This window comes from Nerophis ophidion, linkage group LG03, assembly GCF_033978795.1.
Source record: "Nerophis ophidion isolate RoL-2023_Sa linkage group LG03, RoL_Noph_v1.0, whole genome shotgun sequence".
In the NCBI taxonomy this organism is placed as follows: domain Eukaryota; kingdom Metazoa; phylum Chordata; class Actinopteri; order Syngnathiformes; family Syngnathidae; genus Nerophis; species Nerophis ophidion.
In genome coordinates, this window is record NC_084613.1 from 32,061,847 (window position 1) to 32,075,560 (window position 13,714).

Here is a 13,714-nt window from a genome sequence, read left to right on the forward strand (position 1 = left end):
TTCTGATGACTTGCATTGATTGGAATCAGACAGTGGTGCTGATAATGTCCGCATTTTCAAATGGAGGAGAAAAAAAGTGTCATCTCACTAGATCCTCGGGTGCCGAGAATGTCAAACAACTGACGGAAGTGAAGTCTTGGTGAAGATTGATGATTGTTCATTTTTATGTCTATTTTTTTAATGCCTGGCTTGCGATCGACTGACACACCCTCCGCGATCGACCGGTAGCTCGCGATCGACGTAATGCCCACCCCTGTTGTACACGTTGGTCCAGTGACATTAGGATGAGGCAGTCAGAGATTACAAAGAGGAACATAGCTAGGACTTGTAATCTCGCTAGAAAGATGTCCAGGCATTGAATACTTGTCTCTGGCTTCCTGCAGGTGAGAGAGGCAATGTTGAGAGGTATGCAGATTAGTCTCGCTTAACAAGTGGCTGGCTATTTTTTGTAGAGAACAGGGACTAACGTTTATTGATAACTAGCCCTCTTTCTGGGGATAAAACGCGCTTGCTGATTAGGGGTGGCCTTCACCCTAACTGGTAAATCTGACGCTGATTGTTATTTATTCGGTACTCTTGTCTTGTTCTGTATATTGTACAGTATTTTGTATTCTATAGTGTTTTGTATATTGTACAGCAGGATTGCTTATTATTTTTATTGGATAGTAGTCTGTTTATTTCATTTGTTAGTTGTTCCCTTTATTACCTCTTGTGTTATTTATTTCACCCCATATTTGTTCCGACTACCGCACCTTAAGTTGGAGTCTTAAATCTCGTTATATGCAAATATAATGACAATAAAGTCCATTCTATTCTATTGTATTCTATTCTAAAGCACCATCACTTTAGAAACATAGATTACTGTTTGAGTCACACTTGACTAACTAAACTAGAGCAAGCTCAGACACAGGCAATTACAGTGTCTGTTTGTTCGGGTGAGGAGTCAGTTAAACTAGAACCAACCAGCAACAGGCTGAAAAATTCCGGCACACATAGCATTTCTCATAGAATTATACACAACTCACACAATGTTTTTTCTGTAGTGACCGTGCTAGAGGTGAACATGCATTCTACTGAAGTGGCAAATTATGACACGTTCAATCTATCGCAGCACCAAGCAAATAATCTGAAGATCCCCATTTTATAAATTCCTAGATATGATCGAAGTTATTTAAGGCGCACTACATAAAATTAAACGTAATGTTATCAATACCACTACTATGGATAACTTTAACAAAAAATCCTCAAAACAGCCACTACCTATAATATGGGCTTTTTAAACATCAGATCAATACCTCTCAAAACGGTATTAGCTAATGAAGTCTTTAAAGACAACAATCTTAACATCATTAGTCTCAGCGAAACCTGGCTTAAACCAGATGAATCTTTCCCACTTAACGAGGCATCTCTTCCTAACTATACGAATGCACATATTGCCCGTCCACTTAAAATGGGTGGAGGACTTGCACTAATGTACAATGAAAACCTTAACCTTACCCCAACATAAGTAATAGATATAAATCATTTTAAGTGCTTACAATGAAGTCTGTCGCACCGCTGCCTCTCTACCTGGCTGTTATCTACTGCCCACCTGTGCCCTATTCGGATTTTATCAGTGAATTTTCAGAGTCTGTCGCTGATCTAGTGACGCACGCAGATAATATAATTATAATGGGTATTTTCATATCCATATCAATACCCCGTCAGACCCGCCATGCGTTGCGCTCCAGGCTATAATTTATAGGCTGTGGTCTTACACAAATAACGAATGAACCACCCATCGCAATGGTAATATGATAGACCTAGTCCTTGTCCGGGGTGTCACCACCTCCCGTACACTAAAGTAATGTCCGATCATTACCTTATTAAATTTGAAGTTGTGACTCAGTGTCAACAAGCTACTATGACCACTGCTTTAGCAGCCGCAACATTAATGCTGTCACAATTATGACTCTTGCTGGCCTACTCCCTTCGGTAATGGCGCCATTCCATAATTATGTGGGCTCTTTCGATAACTTCAGTAACAACTTTAATGATGCCGTGCGCAACGCCATTGATAGTATAGCACCGCCAAAGCTAAAAAAGGCCCCTAAAAGGTGTACCCCCGGTTTACAGGAGAAACCGGAGCTCTTAAACTATCATGTAGAAAGATGGAATGCAAATGGCTTGAGACTAAATTTGAGTTTTTTCAGCATGGAGTGATAGTTTAATAACTTATAAACACGCGCTTACCTTAGCTGAAACTAATTATTACTCCAATCTCATCCGCCTTGACAAAAACGATCCTAACCATTTGTTCAGTACAGTAGCATCGCTAACCCAACAAAGTGAGGTGAAGTGAAGCGAATTATATTTATGTAGCGCTTTTTCTCTAGTGACTCAAAGCACTTTACATAGTGAAACCCAATATGTAAGTTACATTTAAACCAGTGTGGGCGGCACTGGGAGCAGGTGGGTAAAGTGTCTTGCCCAAGGACACAACGGCAGTGACTAGGATGATGGAAGCGGGGATCGAACCTGCAACCCTCAAGTTGCTGGCACGGCCACTCTAATAACCGAGCTATACCGCCTAAAAGGACTCCTCCCAGTAGCTCCACCCAATCGGCAAAATCCGCTAAAAAAATTGTTGCAGAGCAGCTAAATGAACACTTAGCGTCTAACAATCTATGTGAAACTTTTCGATCCGGTTTCAGGGCAAATCATTCTACGGAGACAGCCCTCGCAAAAAGGATTAATGATCTATTGCTAACCATGGATGCTGATGTTTCATCCATGTTGCTGCTACTTGATCTTAGCGCTGCTTTCGATATCATCCATCACAATATTTTATTAGAGCGTATCAAAACACGAATTGTTAATATTTGGTTACATGTCACTTGGCAAGTTTCACTGCAATAAGGCACTTTTGGTAGCCATCCACAAGCTTCTGGTTTAGTTTTGGTGCAGTTCAGCTAAATTTGTTGTTTTTTTGACATGGACTTGTTTCTTCATCATCCATCCATCCATCCATCCATCATCTTCCGCTTATCCGAGGTCGGGTCGCGGGGGCAACAGCCTAAGCAGGGAAACCCAGACCTCCCTCTCCCCAGCCACTTCGTCCAGCTATTCCCGGGGGATCCCGAGGCGTTCCCAGGCCAGCCGGGAGACACAGTCTTCCCAACGTGTCCTGGGTCTTCCCCGCGGCCTCCCACCGGCCGGACGTGCCCTAAACACCTCCCTAGGGAGGCGTTCGGGTGGCATCCTGACCAGATGCCCGAACCACCTCATCTGGCTCCTCTCGATGTGGAGGAGCAGCGGCTTTACTTTGAGTTCCTCCCGGATGGCAGAGCTTCTCACCCTATCTCTAAGGGAGAGCACCGCCACACGGCGGAGGAAACTCATTTCGGCCGCTTGTACCCGTGATCTTATCCTTTCGGTCATGACCCAAAGCTCATGACCATAGGTGAGGATGGGAACGTAGATCGACCGGTAAATTGAGAGCTTTGCCTTCCGGCTCAGCTCCTTCTTCACCACAACGGATCGGTACAACGTCCGCATTACTGAGGACGCCGCACCGATCCGCCTGTCGATCTCACGATCCACTCTTCCCTCACTCGTGAACAAGACTCCTAGGTACTTGAACTCCTCCACTTGGGGCAGGGTCTCCTCCCCAACCCGGAGATGGCACTCCACCCTTTTCCGGGCGAGAACCATGGACTCGGATTTGGAGGTGCTGATTCTCATTACGGTCGCTTCACACTCGGCTGCGAACCGATCCAGCGAGAGCTGAAGATCCCGGTCAGATGAAGCCATCAGGACCACATCATCTGCAAAAAGCAGAGACCTAATCCTGCGGTTACCAAACCGGAACCCCTCAACGCCTTGACTGCGCCTAGAAATTCTGTCCATAAAAGTTATGAACAGAATCGGTGACAAAGGACAGCCTTGGCGGAGTCCAACCCTCACTGGAAATGTGTTCGACTTACTGCCGGCAATGCGAACCAAGCTCTGGCACTGATCGTACAGGGAACGGACCGCCACAATAAGACAGTCCGATACCCCATACTCTCTGAGCACTCCCCACAGGACTTCCCGAGGGACACGGTCGAATGCCTTCTCCAAGTCCACAAAGCACATGTAGACTGGTTGGGCAAACTCCCATGCACCCTCAAGAACCCTGCCGAGAGTATAGAGCTGGTCCACAGTTCCACGACCAGGACGAAAACCACACTGTTCCTCCTGAATCCGAGGTTCGACTATCCGACGTAGCCTCCTCTCCAGTAGACCTGAATAAACCTTACCGGGAAGGCTGAGGAGTGTGATCCCACGATAGTTGGAACACACCCTCCGGTCCCCCTTCTTAAAGAGAGGAACCACCACCCCGGTCTGCCAATCCAGAGGTACCGCCCCCGATGTCCACGCGATGCTGCAAAGTCTTGTCAACCAAGACAGCCCCACAGCATCCAGAGCCTTAAGGAACTCCGGGCGGATCTCGTCCACCCCTGGGGCCTTGCCACCGAGGAGCTTTTTAACTACCTCAGCGACCTCAGCCCCAGAAATAGGAGAGTCCACCACAGATTCCCCAGGCACTGCTTCCTCATAGGAAGACGTGTTGGTGGGATTGAGGAGGTCTTCGAAGTATTCCTTCCACCTATCCACAACATCCGCAGTCGAGGTCAGCAGAACACCATCCGCACCATACACGGTGTTGATAGTGCACTGCTTCCCCTTCCTGAGGCGGCGGACGGTGGTCCAGAATCGCTTCGAAGCCGTCCGGAAGTCGTTTTCCATGGCTTCCCCGAACTCTTCCCATGTCCGAGTTTTTGCCTCCGCGACCGCTGAAGCTGCACACCGCTTGGCCTGTCGGTACCTGTCCACTGCCTCCGGAGTCCTATGAGCCAAAAGGACCCGATAGGACTCCTTCTTCAGCTTGACGGCATCCCTCACCGCTGGTGTCCACCAAGGGGTTTTAGGATTTCCGCCCCGACAGGCACCAACTACCTTGCGGCCACAGCTCCGATCTGCCGCCTCGACAATAGAGGTGCGGAACATGGTCCACTCGGACTCAATGTCCAGCACCTCCCTCGTGACATGTTCAAAGTTCTTCCGGAGGTGGGAATTGAAACTTTGTCTGACAGGAGACTCTGCCAGACGTTCCCAGCAGACCCTCACAATGCGTTTGGGCCTCCCAGGTCTGTCCGGCATCCTCCCCCACCATCGCAGCCAACTCACCACCAGGTGGTGATCGGTAGAAAGCTCCGCCCCTCTCTTCACCCGAGTGTCCAAAACATGAGGCCGCAAATCCGATGACACAACTACAAAGTCGATCATGGAACTGCGGCCTAGGGTATCCTGGTGCCAAGTGCACATATGGACACCCTTATGTCTGAACATGGTGTTTGTTATCGACAAACTGTGACGAGCACAAAAGTCCAATAACAAAACACCACTCGGGTTCAGATCCGGGCGGCCATTCTTCCCAATCACGCCTCTCCAGGTTTCACTGTCGTTGCCAACGTGAGCGTTGAAGTCTCCCAGTAGGACAAGGGAATCACCCGGGGGAGCACTTTCCAGTACTCCCTCGAGCGTTCCCAAAAAGGGTGGGTACTCTGAACTGCTGTTTGGTGCATAAGCACAAACAACAGTCAGGACCCGTCCCCCCACCCGAAGGCGGAGGGAGGCTACCCTTTCGTCCACCGGGTTGAACTCCAACGTACAGGCTTTGAGCCGGGGGGAAACAAGAATTGCCACCCCAGCCCGTCGCCTCTCACTGCCGGCAACGCCAGAGTGGAAGAGGGTCCAATCCCTCTCGAGAGAAGTGGTTCCAGAGCCCTTGCTGTGCGTCGAAGTGAGTCCAACTATATCCAGCCGGAATTTCTCGACTTCGCGCACTAGCTCAGGCTCCTTCCCCCCCAGTGACGTGACGTTCCACGTCCCAAGAGCTAGCTTCTGTAGCCGAGGATCGGACCGCCAAGTGCCCTGCCATCGGCTGTCGCCCAGCTCACAATGCACCCGACCTCTATGGCCCCTGCTATGGGTGGTGAGCCCATTGGAGGGGTGACCCACGTTGCCTCTTCGGGCTGTGCCCGGCCGGGCCCCATGGGAACAGGCCCGGCCACCAGGCGCTCGCCATCGTGCCCCACCTCCGGGCCTGGCTCCAGAGGGGGGCCCCGGTGACCCGCGTCCGGGCGAGGGAAATCTGGGTCCATGGTTTTTCATCTTCATAAAGGTCTTCGAGCTGCTCTTTGTCTGATCCCTCACCTAGAACCTGTTTGCCTTGGGAGACCCTACCAGGGGGCTTTATGCCCCCGGACAACATAGCTCCTAGGATCATTGGGACACGCAAACTCCTCTACCACGATAAGGTTGCAGCTCAGAGAGGAGTATTGGGACACGCAAACTCCTCTACCACGATAAGGTTGCAGCACACAATTAAGTCAGGACTTTGGGAAGGTCATTCTAAAACCTTAATTCTAGCCTGATTTAGCCATTCCTTTACCACTTTTGACGTGGGTTTAGGGTCACTGTCCTGTTGGAACACCCAACTGCGCCCAAGACCCAACCTCCGGGCTGATGATTTTAGGTTGTCCTGAAGAATTTGGAAGTTATCCTTCTTTTTTCATTGTCCCATTTTCTCTGTAAAGCACCAGTTCCATTGGCAGCAAAACAGGTCCAGAGCATAATACTACCACCACCATGCTTGATGGTAGATATGGTGTTCCCGGGATTAAAGGCCTCACCTTTCCTTCTCCAAACATATTGCTGGGTCTTGTGCCCAACAGCTAAATTTTTGTTTCATCTGACCACATAACTTTCCTCTGTCCATGTGAAGTCAGTACAATATACTGTAAACACACACACGCACGCACGCACGCAAGCACGCACACACATTGTTATTTTACATGCGTTCGGCCCCCTGCCAAAAAGTTTTAGCCCAATGCGGCCATCAAGTCAAAAAGTCTGGGCACCCCTGGTCTGACTGTGGATAGGAATGTTTTGGTTAAACCATTGGGTTGACAACATCAATCATAAAACAAACCCATTTGAAGAGTAACCTTTTAACAAACAACATACATTAATGATCAACCACATCACAGCATTTTGTGACCCTGGCCAAAGTGGGGGTTTGGAGATATTCACAACAAGCCCCAAGAATGCATAAAGGATCATAATAGTCGCAAAGAACCAAAAGAGAAGAAACTGCTACACAAACATTTAGGCAAAAATTGTGGTTTAAACGAGGTGATTAAGATATACGTTTTGCCAATACAACACTTTCGGGGACTCAAACTTAAAAACACGTATCGCTCATCTATTGGCTAAAAGCACTCAAAAAATAGAAGAAAATGTTGTATTTTTAAACATGTTGCTCATTTTCTGTCTCCCAGGGTATCCATAAATATGATTATCATGGCCAATTATGTTAATTGAATTTATTTTCATAAAAACTTTGGGTAATAAAAGACAACGGGCACTGACTACATTACACAAGAGCTTTTAATTAATAAAGATAAAAGACGAGCGGGGCTGAAATCACCAGGGAGGGATTTATTGCTCATTTGCGTCAGAGCCAAGTGTGACGAGGAGGTTTGGAACCCGTCTGGACAGAGAGGCGTGCAGAACATGAAGGCTGCGGCCCATTAAAGCCACCATAAATGCTCATTTACGGAGGGGAGGGAGAAGGTTGTAACGTTTTTACAGCCAGCACTCCAACAAATATGATCTGGTTTGCGATTACGATGATGGTGTTTGACCACAGGACGGCTGCGGAAGACCACACTCCGAGGTACAGAGATCTATGGCAGTGAATAAAAACACCTGCTAGGGTAGGATGCATAAAGACAGTGGATTAGAGGCATATATATATATGTATATATACGTATATACAGTATGTATGCTGAATTTCCCCCAGGGATCAATAAAGTACTTTCTATTCTATTCTATTTTATTCTATCTATGAATGTATGTCGGGACCCAGGATGGACCGCTCGCCTGTGTATCGCTTGGGGACATCTCTGCGCTGCTGATCCGCCTCCGCTTAGGATGGTTTCCTGCTTGCTCCGCTGTGGACGGGACTCTCGCTAATGTGTTGGCATCGCTTTGGACTGGACTCTCGCGGCTGTGTTGGATCCACTGTGGATTGAACTTTCACAGTATCATGTTAGACCCGCTCGACATCCATTGCTTTCAGTCCCCTAAAGGGGTTGCCCACATATGTGGTCCTCTCCAAGGTTCTCATGGTCATCAATGTCACCGACGTCCTACTGGGGTGAGTTTTCCTTGCCTTTATGTGGGCCCTTCCGGGGATGTCGTTGTGGTTTGTGTTGTGGTTTGTGCAGCCCTTTGAGACACTAGTGATTTGGGGCTATATAAATAAACATTGATTGATGTATATATATATACAGTATATATATATATATATATATATATATATATATATATATATATATGTATATATATATATATATATATCTCCATATATATATATATATATATATATATATATATATATATATAATATATATACGGTATATTAAGGGTGTAACGGTATGCAAAAATTTCGGTTCGGTACATACCTCGGTTCAGAGGTCACGGTTCGGTTCATTTTCGGTACAGTAAGAAAACAACAAAATATACATTTTTTGATTATTTATTTAACAAATTTGTTAAATCTTCCACCAAAAACATTTTTCTTAGTGGAGTATTTGATGTGAAGTAATCGGAAACTTGGATAGGTCAGTAATTCATAATAACATTGATTTTGATTCAATATTATGTTTTGAGCAGTGACAGTTTGAAAGAAAAAAAAACAGCTTTGTTTTATTAGTCAACGTTGCAACTTTTTGTAAATTACATTTAGCCTTTAAGCTTTTTTATTTCACTCTTGTTTCGGGCGGAAAGGCGGTGTACACCCTGGACAAGTCGCCACCTCCTCGCAGGGCCAACACAGATAGACAGACATCATTCACACTCACATTCACACACTAGGGCCAATTTAGTGTTGCCAATCAACCTATCCCCAGGTGCATGTCTTTGGAGGTGGGAGGAAGCCGGAGTACCCGGAGGAAACCCACGCATTCACGGGGAGAACATGCAAACTCCACACAGAAAGATCCCAAGCCTGGGATTGAACCCAGGACTGCAGGACCTTCGTATTGTGAGGCAGACGCACTAACCCCTCTTCCACCGTGAAGCCTTTAGATTATAAAAAATTAAATCTGATAAATCTATGGGTAAAAAACAGAGCCTGGCGACACATGCGCGTTTATCATAACTCTTTCGCTCTCTCTGTCTATGCCCCTCCCTCACGAATGTTGCTGCGTGCAGCACTTTTTTTTGTTTTTAACCCCCTCTTAACCCTGAACGTACATTGAAAATGCACGCAACCATAACTCAAAATGCCGGACATTTGAGGCATTCAAGAAACTCCACCTGGAAAACCCCGCAAAGAGGACATATCCCGAGAAAAGAGGACATATGTTCAGTCTATCGTAGCCCAGTCGTTGCTAGCATGTCATGTGTTGTTGTTTTATTAGTAGATTGCACAGTGCAGGACATATTCCGTACAATTGACCACTAAATGGTAACACCCCAGTAAGTTTTTCAACTTGTTTAAGTTGGAGTCCACGTAAATCAATGCATGGTGCCTCGGTGTGCATAATGTGCGGCGCTACTTAATATGTCCGTGTCGTACCGAAATGGTTCAATACAAATACACGTACTGTTACACCCCTACGGTATATATGTATATATATATATATATATATATATAGGTTGTTTTGTTATTGGACTTTTGTGCTCGTCACAGATTGTCAATAACAAACACCATGCTCAAAACATAAGGGTGTCCATATGTGAACTTGGCACCACAACACCCTAGGCCGCAGTTCCATGATCGACTATGTAGTTGTGTCATTAGATTTGTGGTCTCATGTTTTGGACACTCGGGTGAAGAGAGGGGTGGAGCTTTCTACCGATCACCACCTGGTGGTGAGTTGGCTGTGATGGTGGGGGAGTATGCCAGACAGACCTGGCAGGCCCAAAAGCATTGTGAGGGTTTGCTTGCAACGCCTGGCAGAGTCTCCTGTCTGAGAGAGTTTCAATTGCCACCTCCGGAAGGACTTTGAACATGTCGCTTTCGGTGGCCGGTGACTGCGTCTTCCGCGGGGGCTCATCTTTCTCCTGGCCGCTCTCAATGTCTTCGTTGTCTTCGTTGTCCGTTGTTCCTTCTCCTACTTCTGCCACGATTTCTCCTCCTTCTCCCCTTTTATGCTGCAGCAGAAGATGCAGGGATTGAAAGCAGGTGTGTCATTTACGCACCTGACTATGATGGCTGCAGTGTAGCTCCAAGCGTGCCCCGCCTCTCTGCTCCGCTAAATGCTCCGCCTCCCAGCCGCCATATTGGGCAGGACTGCTGTTTGTCCTTGCCTACTCTCGGCTCGTCTGCTCCGTCTCTTCACAATGTTAGATGTAAATATAAATGGAACAAATGATTTACAAATCATTTTCAACCCATATTCAGTTGAATATGCTACAAAGACAACATATTTGATGTTAAAACTGATAAATATTTTTTTGGGGGCAAATAATCATTAACTTTAGAATTGGATACCAGCAACACGTGACAAAGAAGTTGGGAAAGGTGGCAATAAATACTGATAAAGTTGAGGAATGCTCATCAAACACTTATTTGGAACATCCCACAGGTGTGCAGGCTAATTGGGAACAGTTGGGTGCCATGATTGGGTATAAAAGCAGCTTCCAGGAAATGCTAAGTAATTCACAAACAAGGATGGGGCGAGAGACACCAATTTGTAAGCAAATTGTCGAACAGTTTTAGAACAACATTTCTCAACGAGCTATTGCAAGGAATTTAGGGATTTTACCATCTACGGTCCGTAAAAACATCAAAAAGTTCAGAGAATCTGGAGAAATCACTGCATTAAAGCGATGATATTACGGACCTTTGATCCCTCAGGCGGTACTGCATCAAAAACTGACATCAGTGTGTAAATGATATCACCACATGGGCTCAGGAACACTTCATAAAACCACTGTCAGTAACTACAGTTGGTCACTACATCTGTAAGTGCAAGTTAAAACTCTACTATGCAAAGCGAAAGCCATTTATCAACAACACCCAGGAACGCCGCCGGTTTAGCACTCCAGATAAAATCGCAATTTTGGAGAACAGAGTTGCTGATATTTAGCAGTATAGACGGATCATTGATGTGATCATCATCGGACTTAGCATCAAACCCCGTTCTTACGCACGAGCTGTGACTCCATTGAATGGAGGGGAGCTGGCGGAGTTGAGGAAAGAAGCAGAAAATAAATATAAAAAAATATAAAAACAAGTTAGCTCATATTATTAGGTCAAATAAGAGAAATTATTATAAGAAAGTTGTTAGATGATAATAAAAACAATATCAGAGGAATATGGAATCTATTAAACAGTATGGTAAAAAAACTACCTCTTCAAATAATTATCCAAAGTATTTCACGAATGATGGTAAAAAAAATTATCATATTGGAGATGTGGCTAATGCCTTCAATAAATTCTTCGTAAGTATTGGACCCGAACTTGCAGAAAAAAAATCCCAGATCCTGGGACAACTGGTTAAATATGGAGGGATTGTTGGAGAGAAATCCCAATTCTATGTTTTAAAATGCAGTGGGTGAAGAAGTGTTGGATGTTGTAAACAAATGTAAGAACAGAATGTCCAATAACTCCAATGACATTAATATGGCATTGGTGAAAAGGTCATTACAGGGATATCAAAACCATTGACAAATATCTGTTATTTGTCATTTCAAACCGGCGTATTTCCAAATGAAATGAAAATAGCTAAAGTTATGCCTCTGTTGAAAACTGGGAGCAAACACCACTTCACAAACTATAGACCCGTCTCTTTACTTCCACAATTCTCTAAAATATTAGAAAAACTATTCAATAACAGGTTAGATGCATTTATAGAAAAACATAAATTACTCTCTGACTGTAGATATGGATTTAGCTCAAACAGATCTACATCAATGGCAATAATTGAAACAATAGAGGAAATCACAAGAAACAATATGCAATGGGAATATTTATTGCTCTAAACAAAGCATTTGACTGGATTAACCCATCCATCCATCCATTTCCTACCGCTTGTCGCTTTTGGGGTTGCGGACCATGATATATTAATCAATTTGATTGATTGATTGATTGACTTTTATTAGTAGATTGCACAGTACAGTAAAGTACATATTCCGTACAATTGACCACTGAATGGTAACACCCGAATGTTTAAGTCGGATACACGTTAATAAAATGAAAAAGTATGGAATCATTGCCAAATTTTAACCAAATACAATATTTTAAGTTTTACCAATTTCATTTTGTTACACACAGTCAAACTGTTTTTTAAATGCTCGGATAACTCTGCTCCCCAATTGCCCTGCAAGGCAATTACAAGACTGCAAAGTGGTACCAGATCTACCACCAGAGCAATGTCAAAAGGCACCTGTTGCGTTCCATTCCGTAGAACATCTTTTGCCCGGACTGCCTTTTCAATAAAAGGACCACAACTATGGAACTCTTTACCTGACACTTTGAAAAGTATATCTGCACTTGTCACTTTCAAAAAACAAACAACATTATGGCTAGTTGAGCAGCAATCGTGTTCCCATGTTTAGTTTTTATTAATTTTTACTAATTGGTTTTTATCTAGTCTGCACTTTGTGTTGTTATTATTATTATTGGCTTTTATCTAGTTTGCACTTTGTCTGTATTATTCCTATTATCATTATTATTGACTCATTTTTGCGTTATTATTTTTATTTTCCTATTGTAATGATGTTGGATCTGTGTTGTTGTTGTTGTTGGGGACAAGTGTTGTAAATTAACTTTGGCTACAAACACTATGAAGCATACATTGGATAACTGTTTCAGATGTCTGTGTTTTTTGTATCTGTCCCTATTTCAAATAAACCTTAAAGGCCTACTAAAATGAGATTTTCTTATTTAAACGGGGATAGCAGGTTCATTCTATGTGTCATACTTGATGATTTTGCGATATTGCCATATTTTTGCTGAAAGGATTTAGTAGAGAACATCCACGATAAAGTTCGCAACTGGAGAAAAGCCCTGCCTCTACCGGAAGTCGCAGACGATGACGTCACATGTTGATGGCTCCTCATATATTCACATTGATTTTAATGGGAGCCTCCAACAAAAAGAGCTATTCGGACCGAAAAAACGACAATTTCTCCATTAATTTGAGCGAGGATAAAAGATTCGTGTTTGAGGATATTGATAGCGATGGACTACAAAAAAAAAAAGTAAAAAAACAAAAAACGCGATTGCATTGAGACGGATTCATATGTTTTTAGAGACATTTACTAGGATTCTGGGAAATCCCTTATCCTTCTATTGTGTTGCTAGTGTTTTAGTGAGTTTAACTGTACCTGATAGTCGGAGGTGTACGTCCACGGCCGTGTTTTGACGCGCAGTGTCTCGGGGAAGTCGACAGCAGCTGTATGGACGGCACAAGCTCAGCTGATATCCGGTAAGAGGCGACTTTTTAACCACATTTTTTCACCGAAACCTGCTGGTTGACATTCGGTTGTGATCCATGTCCGCTCTGATCCATAGTAAAGTTTCACCGCCGTGAATTTTAAACAAGGAATCATCGTGTGTTTGTGTGGCTAATGGCTAAAGCTTCCCAGCTTTGTCTTTCTACTTTGACTT